The 14,385-nt window shown below is 46.4% G+C and overlaps 1 long non-coding RNA gene across 5 annotated transcripts in view; it reads right to left on the bottom strand.

The window, feature by feature from the left end:
• Positions 1-14,385, bottom strand: part of LOC110350500 (uncharacterized) — a 172,896-nt gene that overhangs the window by 125,141 nt on the left and 33,370 nt on the right. The window lies entirely within an intron of this gene.

Below are 14,385 nucleotides of genomic sequence, written 5' to 3' on the forward strand. Positions count from 1 at the left end.
CAGAGAGGCCTTGAATCTCCTAGCAAAGCTCAGCTTTCATCTCCCCTCTCCCACAGTCTCCAAAGTAGGCGGACAAGTCCCAAGCAGTCAGCACAAGGCAAAGGCCCGGGGCATCCCTAAGGACTATATTGTGGGAGTGAAGAAGGAGTAGAGTGAAAAGTAATGAGTAAGTCTTTATGCTCCACATAGCAGCCCTCTGGGGGTTGAGAAGTGATTGGAAATTTGTACAACTATTTCCTGCATGGGCTAGCCCTGCCCTTCCACCAAAAAGGACATAAGGCGAACAACTGTCTACTTCAAACCTTTCTAAAGCACCATTTAAACTCACTTTCCCAAGAAAGACATTGAAGAGAGACTAGAACAGGCACTTCTGGTAAACATTTACCAAAGGTGAACCCTGAGCCTTGCTCCCTACGACACACCCAAGCTGGGTCATGCCCAGCCTCTCCTACCCCACCCTCAGGAAACCAGCTAGGCCTCACACCCACTGGAGCCATGGAATAACTGGACTTCATCCTCACATGAAACCTGCCCTGGTCCATGATAAAAAGGAATGAGTTAATGTTTCACTGCGCCAGCTAGACATACGATGTAATCAGAGCCCAGTCTGAACTGATTCACAGGACAGGTCAGCTTTGCCTCCAGTGTAGGAAACTAGAATGGCTGGATAACTCCAGCAAGTTTGGGTACCATCAAAACCAAGCTATGCTAAGATAATGTCAGAGGACGGAAGGAGACAACACCTTGTTCATTGTTCCCCACCCTCAGAACATGGTGATTTGGATCTCCCTTAATTGTCTTCCTGTTCTGTCCTTTGATGGTGGCTCAAAAGATGGCTTAAATCAGTGGTTCCTATATTAGAAACACAAAAATAAGAGTCAAATGTCAGGTCTTCTCACAAACACTCAAATCAGAATCTCTCTGGATGGGGCCTGAGTACTGTATTTTTAAGAGCTGTCTGGATGTGGACTGGGATGTAGCTCAGCAGTGGAGTGCTTGCCCGGCATGTGTAGGCCATGGATTCTATCCCCGGCACCACCACCACCAAAAACAAACAAAACAAAAACAAGAAAAAGCTTCCTAGGTGATTCCTTTGTAGTCCTAAAATTAAGGATCACCAAATGAAGAAGTTGCCTCAAAGCAAACACTGGCTTGGCACATTAGTGGACAGCTACAAGACAGTTTCAAAGGGATGTGGGGAAGTGAAATGCCTCCATTTCTCCCAGTAGCAGACAGTACTTTGGAACCTGCTGCTCACAGACTACAATCATTTTCATAAAACCCTACCGTCACACTCCCTTTATTTTCTTCCAGGGTGGGGTTAGCTTCTACCTATAAACCATCTCCAGAGAACCTGGTGAATAGAAGTGCTATAGCTGCAGGTGACTAAGCTGGTCTAACAAAGGGGGCCTCAGACTCTGCATTTTTTCACTCCTTCTGGTTATGCTGTGATCTGTCCTTGGATGCACGCATGCTAGTTTGCTCCTTGTTCAGGCCTTTGTGTGAACATGAACCTCACCACTGTGGATGGTGGTATTTAAAACAGAAAATCACCAGATGCCTTTTGCCCACAAAGCCTCAGAACATTCAAGAAATCTTGACCTGGATCCAGATTCTCCTTAGTTCCAGAAAAGAACCAGGCTTTAAGATGAACCAGAGTCACTCCAAACCCAGGCACCTGTTGAACTGATGGTTTTTAATTTCAACTGCCACTTACAGGTAAATGGAAACTTACAAAGACAGGAGTTCTTACCTCCTCTTCCCTTTATGAAGCCAGTAACTTAACAAGTATTTCTCATTGATGGAGTACTCCAACACAGAGTTCAGAGTCTCTGACCAAAGATGTGATCCCTCCAGACCCACAACACTTACTGTGAGGGAAATACCCACAGCAGCACCAACCTGATTCTGAATCACCTTAGGAAGCAGATGCCTTGGGCCAGGAATACAGCTAGGAATGAACTTGGGTCTACCAGGTTTGCGGAGATCAGATGGGAAGAATGAGGCCTAATTGGCCTCCCTGGTGAGCACTGAGGAGAAAGAGGGCAGGCAAGTGTGCTAACATGCTTCAGGGAGAAGTAAAAACTCCTGAGGTTGTTATTTACCTGGAGAAGTACCGTGGAGGATGGGAGACAGATGAGTCCTGTGGAACTCTGCTTGTGCCGGTGTCTGAGTGAATAAAGCCAAGATGTGCCAGTCATTTGGGGCTCTATGTCAAACAGACACGAGCAACCTGGCCTCCCAGATTTTAACTTATTTCTGTATCTCTTTATTTTTCATCTTCGTCATCCCTTGGTCAGGTTTGAGCTCAGCTTATAGGCTGGTTCCTACACAGGTTCTTCCCTAGGACTTTTTCTATCACTAGAAATCACATTCCCAATTTGGGAAGATAAAAGTTTTAAATTTCTTTTATTGTATTAAATTCTGATTAAGGTAGAGGATTCCTCCCCCAGTATAACAAAACTTCTCTGATACATAATACCCAGGAAGCATGAAGCAAAACACACCCAACAGAAAAATACAGTTCATTCTCCCTCATCTGTATCTATTCCCTCAAGCCTGGACAGAAAAGTCTGGCCAGAAGAACAAATGGTTCCCATAGCTGAGCATACAGAAGTCCTAATTTATGTGCACTGACATTCAATTTACCTGGACAATAGGGAAATTCATTACTCCTCCACCTTTATTTCATATTCCTCCATTAAGAGCTATTGGTTTTAAGCAAATCAGCTAGAGTTCATGAGTTCATACAATATTTCAGGTCCTGCCATGCAGCCTAAGGCAGCTGTTGGTCTGGGGAAAATTCCTCCAGCCTTTGTCCAGACTCTCCCAATATGGTCTGTTGTTCTGAGGCTTGAAGAGCTGCTATTAGCACAGTAATTTTTCCAAATGAACATTGAGCTAAATTATCTCAAATGTATAAAGGAACATCTCACTGTGTTATGGAAAATTGCCTCCCAAATTACAAGACTATACAAAGCACATATTAATTCTGGGCCCAAGGACATCCAAATTGCCTTAGATTTCAAGCTGCATTGTGGTAACACACTCTTAATAATGTCAGGCTCTGAAGACATCACAAGGTACATGCTGTTACGAAAATAAACCAGAGTTTTCCTCCATTAGGATCACCCTACACACACCCAAACTCAGCTAGAGGTTTTTTGCTCTAAGATGGCAAGCCTTTTGCAGGGGAAATAAATTCTAATTGCATAGGCAGGGAGTGAATTTGAATTTAAACTGGGGCAACCTCCCCAGATGGCTTCCTCACTGCTGCATGGGAGGCAGCCTGGGAAACAGCTGATGGCAGCCACGGTGCCCAGAGGAGAGGCCAGTTACAGAGGTCCCCAAGCAGCTGCTGCTCAGGCATGTTCAATCCCACGAACAAGAGTAAGGGGAAACAGAGGCCTGGCACCAGCTGAAAGATTGCACAGACTCGGAATAAACATGGCTGGAGAGGGTGAGCCCTAGACACTAGCCCTAGCAGAATCACCCCAAACTACCCCTCAGGGCACCCAGACAGGGCATATGCTGTCCATGAATGAAGAAAAATAAGCAATGGTTTTTGGGCTTATTTGTTTCACTCACTCTGGTTTTGGTCATTGCTAAGGTACTAGGGTGTGAACTCAGAGCCTCAAACACACTAGGCAAGTGCTCTCTTCTCCCCTGAGCTACATCCCTGCCTCCTTCCTTTTTTTTTTTTTTTTTTTAACTCTTTTGAGAAAATATTACAACACAAATCCCAACTACAATGACATTTTATTCCCATAGGATCCAGGACACACCTAAAAAAGTTTACATTTTTCTTCATAGTCGCAGTGTCATTCTACACCTTGCAGAATTAACAAATTCCTTCGTATCATTTCAGTTCCAAATCAGATTTGTCTAACTGTATCGAAAAAATGAAAAATGTACTTTCTTGTTTTGCTTGAATAGCAAGCCTTTTAAATAATAAAAATAAGAACATGAAGCACCCTAACTGAAGATGTAATCAGAGCTGAAGGACCCTGGTGCCTCCCCAGCATCCCTGCACCCTTCTGGAAGGAAAAGATGCCCTACTTTCTCTCAGAGGGCATTAGTCCCCCTCCTTCATTCTGTGAAAGTCCTGGTGTCCTGTCAGTCCAAGTCTCTTCCTTCGGAGTGGGACCACAGCCCGAGTCTGGTCAGCAGGAGCTTGACTCTTGAGGGACACTAGGCATGCACTTTAGATAGCAGACTCCCATTATTTTCGGCTCCTTGCAAACTGCCCTGAATTCTGTCTTCTAAAGACCTGATTTTAAAAAAATTCTTTACATTCTGTCAGCCACGCAGCAAATGGCTTCTCTCTCTAAGTTAGCCAGAGCTGGCTTCTTCCGCACACCTTCTCAATACATAGAAGTAGACAGGGAAACCTCCTGTCTGTGATTTGCAATCTCATGCTGGCCCTCATGGCCCCTCTAGCACGAGCCAGGGAGCCACTTCTGCTCTGTTTTCAGAAAGCTGCACCAGAGCTGGGAGGAGAACTTTGAGAAGAGGGGCTTCTCCAGGAGCCCACCATGCTACCAACACAATTGCAGAGACAGTGACTCACCAAGGGTGCTAAGGAACCTGGCTCTTGGAAACAACCTGCTCAGGAAACAGGATGGGACCTGAGGGCTGGGTGGGGAGAGATCCCATCTGTCCCTGGGACCACATCGCAACTCACGGGATCAGGGGAGACCTCTCCCTTCCAGACCTTCTCCAGCATCGTCCCCACCAAAAGACATGGGGTTTGAGGGTGCTCTTTATTCTCTTCTCCCACTGGGTAAGGATTTCGGTTTAATGAATTAGATGTTTATGAAATAAAATTAAAGGGCATAAAAATCTGTAAGAGAAGAGGATTCTCTCAAATAAAAGAATCGGTCCAGGTATCTTTTATTTCTTAAATCCTATCAACCATAACAAATGGCTTCTCTCCTTAAATTATCCTGAGCTGGGGTTTGGCCCAGTGAACATATTGTTTGCGATATCTAACTAATCATCTTTTGTCATCAGATATAAATAACTGTTTAATTAAAACTGTTACTTAAACAGGAGCCTAAAATTATCTATCATTATAGTCAAAACTTTTCAATTTTAATTTCCCCTTAATAAAAATCTGGATCTGAGGCCACATAACGACAGAGATACAGTACAGAGCCCTTCTCCAGCTGTGGACCCCACACCCGCAGCAAGAGTGTCAGACTCTGATGCAGGGCCTGTGTTTTAATAACACAGGGATTGTGTGCAGGCTGAATCCAAAACTATGCTTTAGAAGAGCCCTCCCCATCTCCCCTTATTCAGGCAGAGACTTCTGAAAGACCCTAGGGATGCATAGATAGCAAAGATTCAGCCTGCTCTCTGGAAGTGCAGAGTGGACCGGAGGGGACCAGCACCAACAATCAGGGCAATGCTCCCTGCCCTGCTATTTCAAGGACAGCATTCCCGGGGTGGGAAGGGTGAGCTCTGGAGTCTAGCCGCTAGATTCCTGGCTCCTCCACATCCATGCTGAGTGACTTGAGGCAGGTTAATTCACCACTGAGAATGGTTACTAAGCCCCAGTTTCCCTATTTGCCTTTTCTGTGTGGATCCTATAGCAGTAGTTGTGTTATGGGGCTAATATGAGATTTCAGTGAAATAATGCATACGAGGCATTGGGCACTGGTCTGGCACACAGGAAAGTAAGAGGCATCAGGGTCTGTTATCAGGATGCAGACAGAGCCTGAGAGGAGGCTTGTGTCAGTTCTCTGGGGCCAGCAAAAGCTTCCGGAGAGCGGTTTGGGGTTGGTCTGGCAAGGAGTCCCTGTACGTAAAGAAGAGGTGGAGGCTGGATCCAGGTGACCTTTCTGGGTTTCTCTGGCCCCCTCCAACAGGACCTGTGATCCCCAAAGTAACACTGGGTTACTGTTTTGTCCTTGTCCCCATTGTGCCCAGCTCCTCTTTAGGATCACCTTACAGCTAGCCATACTATTAAGATTCCTGAGCGTCTAAGAATCTGCTATAGGTGAACAGCAAAACTCCTCTTGTTGCCTTCCCTGCCTCATTCAGAAATGTGGCCGCCATGGGAACCTCACCACAAGCCGGCTCAGCACCCCAGCTCTTAACTACCCTGTTGAGTGCTTTGGAGAATGTTCCTGCCAGCCCCGCCCCAGTTCCGGCTGCTGGCAGAAACCAGGGCCTCGGACAGGGACGAGGGCTCCCTCCAGTCTCCTCCCCGACCTTGTCCCAGAGGCAGCATCACCCCCTCCTCGCCCCACCACTCAGGATCTGAAGCCAATGCAGCAAAGTCTGCATTTTTTCCAAAATAATTCTTTTCACCTAGGTTTTATTATTAATTTAGAAAGCCCAGCACAACCAGAGCGCTGTTCCCCCTCTGCGCATCTATTTCCCCCTCTCTACCAGGAACCTGGGCCTCCTGTCCTCCTCCTCCTTCTCCTCCTCTCCTTTTATTTCCATGGCTCCCTGATTGGAAAAGAGCGGCCCCTTCTTCCTCCCCAACTCCACCATTGTCACCGCCAATTAGTGCATTGTTAGGACACACAATGGCGTTACTGTAGCCAGTGGAATGGGAGGCCTTTGTGCTTCTCCAACCGGCCGTGGGGGCAGTCAAGTTTCATTTAGGGACTTAAAACACAACGCCAGAAGAAAAACGCTATCAGAAAAGCAGAAAGAAAAAAAAGATGGAGGGCACCCACAAAAATAAAACAAAAAAGAAGGGAAAGAAAGAAAAAGAAAAAAGGAGAAGGTGAAGATGAAGGAAAAGAAAAGCTAGCAAATGTTGAAAGGGTGAAGAAAAAAAATCTGCTATTCAGGAGTTCGCCCGAACTCATGAAAAGACCCAAGTGTTGCTACACACTGAAGTTCCCCCTTAGAACACAAAAAGGGCTCGAGCTTAACCGTAATTAGTGGGCTGATTGTGCTTGGAACGCTGTGTGTCTTTAGAAGATTTTTCCAACTTTTATATTTTCTTTCAGTCTTCACCAATAAAGGGGACAGAAAGAGGAAGGTAGGGATTGGGGAGTGAAGGGGCCTGGCCAGCCACCTTCCCCCGAAGTCTCGGGTGGGGGCGATTCAGCCTTTCTCTTTGACAGGTAAATTGGATTTTATTCTCTAAAGCTTGTAACTAATTACAGGGGGTGTTTTTCTGTAAGAATGTGACATATGGGTGTGTTTTAGAGTCACTGTTTTATTTGTTTCAAGTGCCTTTCGAGCAGCCTAGCCCTTTTTGCAGCCCAGAAGATGAACCCAGGGGCCCAGGCCTTTGCAGCCATGGGTTGTGGGTTTTTTCTCTCAGGAAACTTCTCCATCTGGGTGCGCTTTCCCTGCGAGTGGAATTAACTAACCTCCCGGCACAACGAGTGACCAACGCGAGCAGGCAGCCTGTGCTGTTAGGGCAGTGCTGGTGATATGCCCTCCCTCCCAGGGTTCTTCCTCCCTCTTCCTCATGACCCCTAAAACAATCAGACAGTGCCCTGTTTGCTAGCACTCATGGGACAAGGACAGCCTTGTGCGGCAAAGGAGCTTCCCCGAAGTTGGACGGAACTGTGGATGTGGATGCCCAAGGTTCTTCTCCCCATTCTCCCACCTGCTGCCATCACATCCGTCTAGAACGCTCGGCGTCACCAACTCTGACCTAACAAACAGGGATATTCATGTGTTGTTTTAAAGATTTTTTGGAACAGCCTAGTCTAATGAAGCCAATCCTTATCTACTTCTCTCTGAATTGTGCTTTTATTTCCCTTCAAAGGCATTGACTGTGCCCCTCCCATCAGACCAGATCACCCCACACTTTGGCTTTGTTGGGTTTTGTTTTGTTTTGAGCCAAGGTCTCTGAAGTATACAGCTCAGGCCAGTTTCAAACTTGCTATGTAGCCCAGGCTGACTTAGAACTTCTGATCCTCCTGCCTCAGCCTCTCAAGTGCTGGGGTTACATACTCAGCTGGAGTCCTCATTTTTATTTTTAGCCTTATAAATAACCTAATAGAGACAGCTGCTCCATGCAAGGTTTAAAAACAATCTCCTCCATCTTAGAAACAAAACCGACAGAAATTGCCCAAGACTGCCACACTACTGTTCCTCCTCTTTTTGGTTTTTCCATCCACAGATGGTGAAAAGATGCAAAGTTAAGGTTCCCCCAGGCATTTACTTGAGGTGGGGATATGAAGACTGGAGTTGTAATCCACATTCAGTGGCAGCTGGCATTGTTCCTGGGTGGGATGTGGATGAAAACCGAGAATGGAAAGCCTCAGTGTGATCCGTGTGCATGCCCATCACTGCGCACCTTCGGCATGGCAGTGAGCACTGGAAGAGCTCGCTATGAGAGGGAGGAGCTGGCACTGAGCTCACCTAGTTGCCTTCCCTGTTTGCCACTGCCGGTGCCCTTGGAGGGACTAGTTTCTTTTCTGTATCTTCCCTGTTGTGTGTGGGACTGTCCTGGGGCCTGGGTGGACTACCTTACCTCTCGCTGGCTCCGTGACCATCACCCCCCAGAATATCCTGATTCAGTCAGGAAATGAAAAGAGAAACTCTGATAACGCCCCATGGAATGTCACAAGTACCCAAGCGAGGAAATGCAAATCTGGAGAAGGTTGTTACTGAGCCAGGGATGATTTAGCTTCCTCCAAATACTGTATTTCTAGGCCTAGAGTGAAGAGAAAGGGTTTCATTTAGCTCCCCCTGGATTTGGTTTAGAGAACATCACTGGCTCTGTGGAAAACAGAGGACGAGGTCCTTGGCAGGTGGCAGGTGCATCAGCCGACCCACTTGCCCTGCATCCTCAGCCTTCTGCTCTGGATGAGGTACTGGGAATCCAAGAGCTCCAGAACGTGCCAAGAGGGAGGCACGGAGAGCTAACGGAGGGCAGCCCATCCACCACACTCACCCCGTCAATGCTCCACTACCAAGTTCCGGGCCAACCGAGCTTTCAAGCTTTCAGAAACCCAGCTCCCTCCACTGCCTGCCACTCTCTTCTCCTCACCACCCTCTCTAGACCTTGCCAGTCACTTCTTCACCAGCCTCCCTTCACTGCCACCCCCAACAGGGTCTGGCCTCACCCCAGCCTAAAAGCTTCCTAGGCCTTCACTGCCTTCAGGACACAGTTCAAGCTCTGAAGCAGACCAGAAAGCCCTTGATGATGTGGTCCTACTCTCTCTTTAGCATCATTTCCTCTGCTGGGATGGCTGGCTTGGTGGGTCTGCAACCCATGCCTCTGCTGCATCGACTGCTAACTCGCTACCGTCCTGAAATTCTGAATAATTTTGGGTTTTTTGTTACCAGGGATCAAACTCAGGTCCTTGTGTTTGCAAGGCAGGTGGTGGAACCACTGAGCTAAATCCCCGGCCCCTTTGAATAATTTTTGATGGAAGGTTCCACAGATTATGCCATGGTTTGAACATGTCCCCACAAAAAGCAAATGTTAGAAACTATTCCCAAAGAGCTGTGTTACAAGACAGGGCCTTTGCAAGATGACTAGGACACGAGGACCTAATGAATGCTGAGTGTAAAAGAGCTCGAGGCTGCAAGTCCAGGCCCTCGCACACATGCAGGCATGGGGCGTGCTCTCTTGCCATCCAGTGCCACTACAGTATGATACAGCAAGACCCTCGCCAGCTTCCGACACCGTGACACTGGGCTTCCCAGACACCAGAACTATGGGAAGTTTCTTTTCCCCATAAACTATTCAGTGTGTGATGGTCTATTAGGCAAACACAAAACAGACTAAGATACCTTGCAAATGTGATAGTCCTGCCTCTCTCTTCTCCCATTTCATATTATCCTGACACCAAATGCCCTCCCATCCTTCAACTGATTTTAAACATTTTCTTACCTTCTTGTCTATTTACAAACTTCTCCTCACCCTCCAAAACTTTCCCCGTGTGTGTGCGCGCGCGCACACACACACACACACACACACTCATATATATGAGAATCTTCCCTGATTCCCCTCTCCAAATAATTTATTGCCCTTTGGCAAATATCCACTTTTTAGCTTATCACAGCTTATTCTTATTTATTTCCTGCCTCAACTTAGAGGTTATGAACTCCACTGGAGCAGAAATTGTGTCTTGCACAACACCAGAGTTTCTAATGCTTGGTGGAGTAACATTGAACCAAGTGGCGTATTTAAAAAATATTATAAAGTGTCACAAAGTTGTTACTCCACTGACCAAATCTGTGTTATACGTATAGAATCATTGTGACTCTGTCCTCACTAGCCTTACTCGGGGCCCTTGAAGTCATGGTGCAACTCACTACTAGGCTCAATTGGGCAGCCTCTGCTAAAACTTTTCCCTTAGTATAACACTGAACATTCTAGAATAACTTAGAACATTCTGGAATGATGGAAATATCCTATAGCTCCTGTGTCCAACACGGTAGCCACTAGTCACAGGTACTGTTAGGCACTTGAATCTAGTGCAACTTGGGAACTTAGTGCTTCATGTGTTTTCATTTTAATTATAAATCATGCATTACTTAATGATGGAGATATGGTCTAAGAAATGCATAGTTGGGCAACTTGGTCATTGTGTGAAATCACAGAGTACACATATACAAGCTAAGACAGCTATGATGTCACTGAGTGATATAATCTCATGAGATCACCATCATATACGCAGTCTGTCATCATGGACTAAAACATCATTCTGTGGTCTGAGACTTTAAATGTAAATATCCTTGTATGGCTGGTGGTTCGGATTGGCTAGCACAGTCTCCCATGATATTATGGACTCTTTCCATGGGCCAAGGAGCAAGTCAGCTCACAAACCTTGTCACTGCAGAAAGACTTCTGTGCAAATCAGAAGAAGCCTTTGAGAGCCTTTTAAGGAGAAAGATTGTCAACAAAAAAGGAAAACAGTCCTTTCTGTTTTGCCTGATCACTCCCAGCAAGCTCTCTCCATACACATTCTGCCGACAGTCACAATTTGGGACGCTGCCTGCTGTACATATACTCAGGTTTACTTGAGAAATGAGAAAACAAAAACCCTTCCCTACCTGGGAGGGAAATACCTGTTGGGGTCAACTATTTTCATTATGGTTACCAAGGGCAGTAAGACTAGTCTGCATTCCTTTCCTCTGGAGTTTTCAAAGGATTCCTATTAAGCTGAATTATACTCTTGTCATTTGCAGCTCGGACCACAGTACTGGGCACGATACCAGCAGAGGGGTCATCAGAGGCTGGGTTGACCAAACCCGAATGATTCAAGAAGAATGTGCCTTTGAGCACACAGTGAAGGTCCCACAGATGTACCTGGCTAAGCGGATAGCAAGCAGGATGTTACTCATCCCCCTGGCTGGGCCAGAAGAGCGGCACTGTGAGGCTTGGCCCAAACCACTACCTTCATGGAGCTGTTCGCAGAATTCCAGGGGGAGAAGCAACCAGAAGGATGTGGCCCATGCCTGGCTTGGTCACCATGTGAATTCCAACTGCCTCAAAATAAATGTGAGCTAGGCAGTGAGACCGGCTGCTCCACCCCCAGACTGTACACAGAGACCACTTAAATTGTTTGCTCAAATCAAGACCCTGCTTTTGAGGTAGATCAGGTTACTAGGCAAGGTGATTACTGCTTCTAATGGTCTGCAAACAGCTTCTCAATTGTTAACCCTCGAGCCTCTGGTGACACTTGAGGAGCCACCAGGCAGGGGCAAAGGCAGGCGCCAGGAGCTCAGGGGTTTGAGAGGTGCTCACACACCAGGCAGGAGGGAATGGGGTCCTACACCAGCCAAGAGGCTGACACTCAATTCCAGGCTGACTGCTCAGCCTTCTCACATAGCCTGTCACCCACCGCTGTGAGCTCAGAGCCTCAGGAGGCTGAGTTAAGCCGGGGGTGGGGAATTCCTAGGCATGGCAAACACTGTCCCACAGAGTAAGGAAAGGGAAGAAGCAGGATTAAGTGGCACTAAATCCCTCCTGCCTGTCAGGCTTTGAGGTCTTGGGCCTCCATTGCCCACCAATATGAGCTTGAGCAAGGGACTTCCGTTCCCTGTGCCTTACTTTCCTCATCTATGAGTGGTATCTACTGTAACAACAGTACATCCACCCTGAAGGGTTGTGGAGCAAATTATAGATAACGCATGGTCAGCGCACAGCAAAGTACCTGAGACACGGAAAGTAGTAGCTGCTATTATTGCTTTAATAGTATTTTAATGCCTATATTGTTAATAAAATAGAAGTCCATTTATAGGTATTATACAATATTAATAGTAGCTTTTCTTTTCCATGTATTTTTGTGTTTGATAGATATCAAAAGAGGCATAAGCATCCAGATGTGGTGGCACAAATCTGTAATCCAAGCACTCTGGGAGGCTGAGGCAGGAGGATTGCAAATTTGAGCCCAGCCTGGGAAATTTGGTGACTTAGCAAGACCCTGTCTCAAAATAAGAAATTAAAAAAAAAAAAAAAAAAAAAAGAGGCCAAGAATAGCTCAGTGCAAAGGCCCTAGGGTCAACCTCGGTACTGCTAAAAAAAGTGTCATCAGGAATGTCGCTGGTTGTGTAGACTTTAAAAGTAGTCCTCCTCCTTTGGACACCACTGCCCTAACTTGAGGGACCCACACTACCGTGTCTCAGGGCCTCAGCCCAGGATGGGTGTGCTTGGCACACTGGAAGGGGAGGCAGCTGCAAATTAAACAGTGTCCCCTGAGGGGACCTGACAAGGAGCTGGGACCCTGGCTCCTCAGAACTACGCCACTTAGGAACGTATGATCTCTCCAGAACATTCACTTACCCAACAGTGGCCTCTGCAAACCCTTTCTGAGTGTTAAGCAGTTAATGTTTAGCAAAAGGGCAGGAAATTGTTGAGACATAGAAATGGTTGTTTTAAATCTCATTGCTTATGGTACAACAAGCCTTCCTTTAGGGCCATGTGTTGTCACAGAGCAGGTGACAACCCAGCATGCGGGGAGTTCTGATGTGGACATGTACTCACATCTTCCTCCAAAGGGTGTCGAGCATGGGGGCGCACACCAGCAATCCTAGCATTCTGGGAGGCTGAGGCAGGAGGATCACATATTCTCTTAGCAACTTAGGTAGACCTTGTCTCAAAATAAAAATGCAATGAAAGGGCTGCAGCCAGCCATGGTCATGCACACCTATAATCCCCACACTCTGGGAGGCTGAGGCAGGAAGATAGCAAGTTCAAGCCCAGCTTGGGCAACTTAGTGAGACCCTGCCTCAAAAATAAAAAAATGTTAGGGCCAAGGATTTAGCTCAGTGGTCCCACCACCTGCCTCGCAAGCACAAGGTCCCGAGTTCAATCCCCAGTACCAAAATAAATAAATAAATAAATAAATAAATAAATATGTTAAAAGTGTTGGAAATGTAGCTCAGTGTGAAGGCCCTAAGTTCAATGTTTAATCCCTAGTAATGCAAAAAAGGGGGGAGGGTGTATCTAAAAAGCTACTGTGAGAAATTGGGAAGAACAGTTAACTCAGAGGTGAGGATGTAATAATTAATGTTGGTTCTTTACTTCTGCAAAACTACAGTTTGCAACAGCCACATACCTCCCTTTATTCTCATCTATTGAATGTGGCTAGAATTTATATTTTTGTTTTTGGGGGGTTTTTTTGGTACGGGGGATCGAACTCGGGTCCTTGAGCTTGCACAGCAGGTGGCAAAGCCACTGAGCTAAATCCCCAGCCCTAGAATTTATAAATAGATCTTAAGTGCATAGTTTGCTCAGTTAAAATGGGCAAAGCCATATAATATGCACCCCATCAAGACATAAAATGTTTTCAAAACATAGAACCCTGGAAAGTTCCCTTGTGCCCCTTTTCAACTGATCCCCTCTTCTTGTATTTTTCCCCTATCCTTCCTATCTCTGCAAACAAACACGTCTGATTTCTAGTTTTGCCTGCTCTAGAACTGACATTGCAGAGTCCACAGTACGCTCTCAGCATAATGTCTACAGGTGCAGGCACATTTCCAGATGCACCAGTATTTGTTCCTCTTTATTGATGAGTAATATTCCGCTGCATGGGCCTCCCATTTGTGTACCATCTCTTCATGTGCATAAGGCTGTCTTCAGGCTTTGCGTGTTACAAATGGGATGCAAGGAAATAATGCCTGAGTGTTTTTGAGGTCATATGTTTTCTTCTACTCTGAAGTAAATATCTAGGAGTAGAAGTACTGGACTAAAGTGGGTTGTTTTAGGGTTAGGGTTACTCAGGGCCTCATGGTCCACGGCCAGAATTAGGTGAAGCCAAAGAGAGTTTGGGGACAATGACAAGCCAGCGTGAGGAGGAGGAGGCAGCGTTTTAGACTAGAAGATGCCAGGGAGGTGACACTTTGTGCTCACAAGACCTCCCCGCAGCCTGAGCTCTCCGCAATACCAGTTCTGTGTCTCTGTGTGCGTCAGTCTGGGAAAGAAGAGCAATAATGCTCAAGAGACAG

The sequence above is a fragment of the Heterocephalus glaber genome, unplaced genomic scaffold, assembly GCF_053883595.1.
Source record: "Heterocephalus glaber isolate CG9 unplaced genomic scaffold, H.glaber_assembly_v1.0 deba00000621, whole genome shotgun sequence".
In the NCBI taxonomy this organism is placed as follows: Eukaryota; Metazoa; Chordata; class Mammalia; order Rodentia; family Bathyergidae; genus Heterocephalus; species Heterocephalus glaber.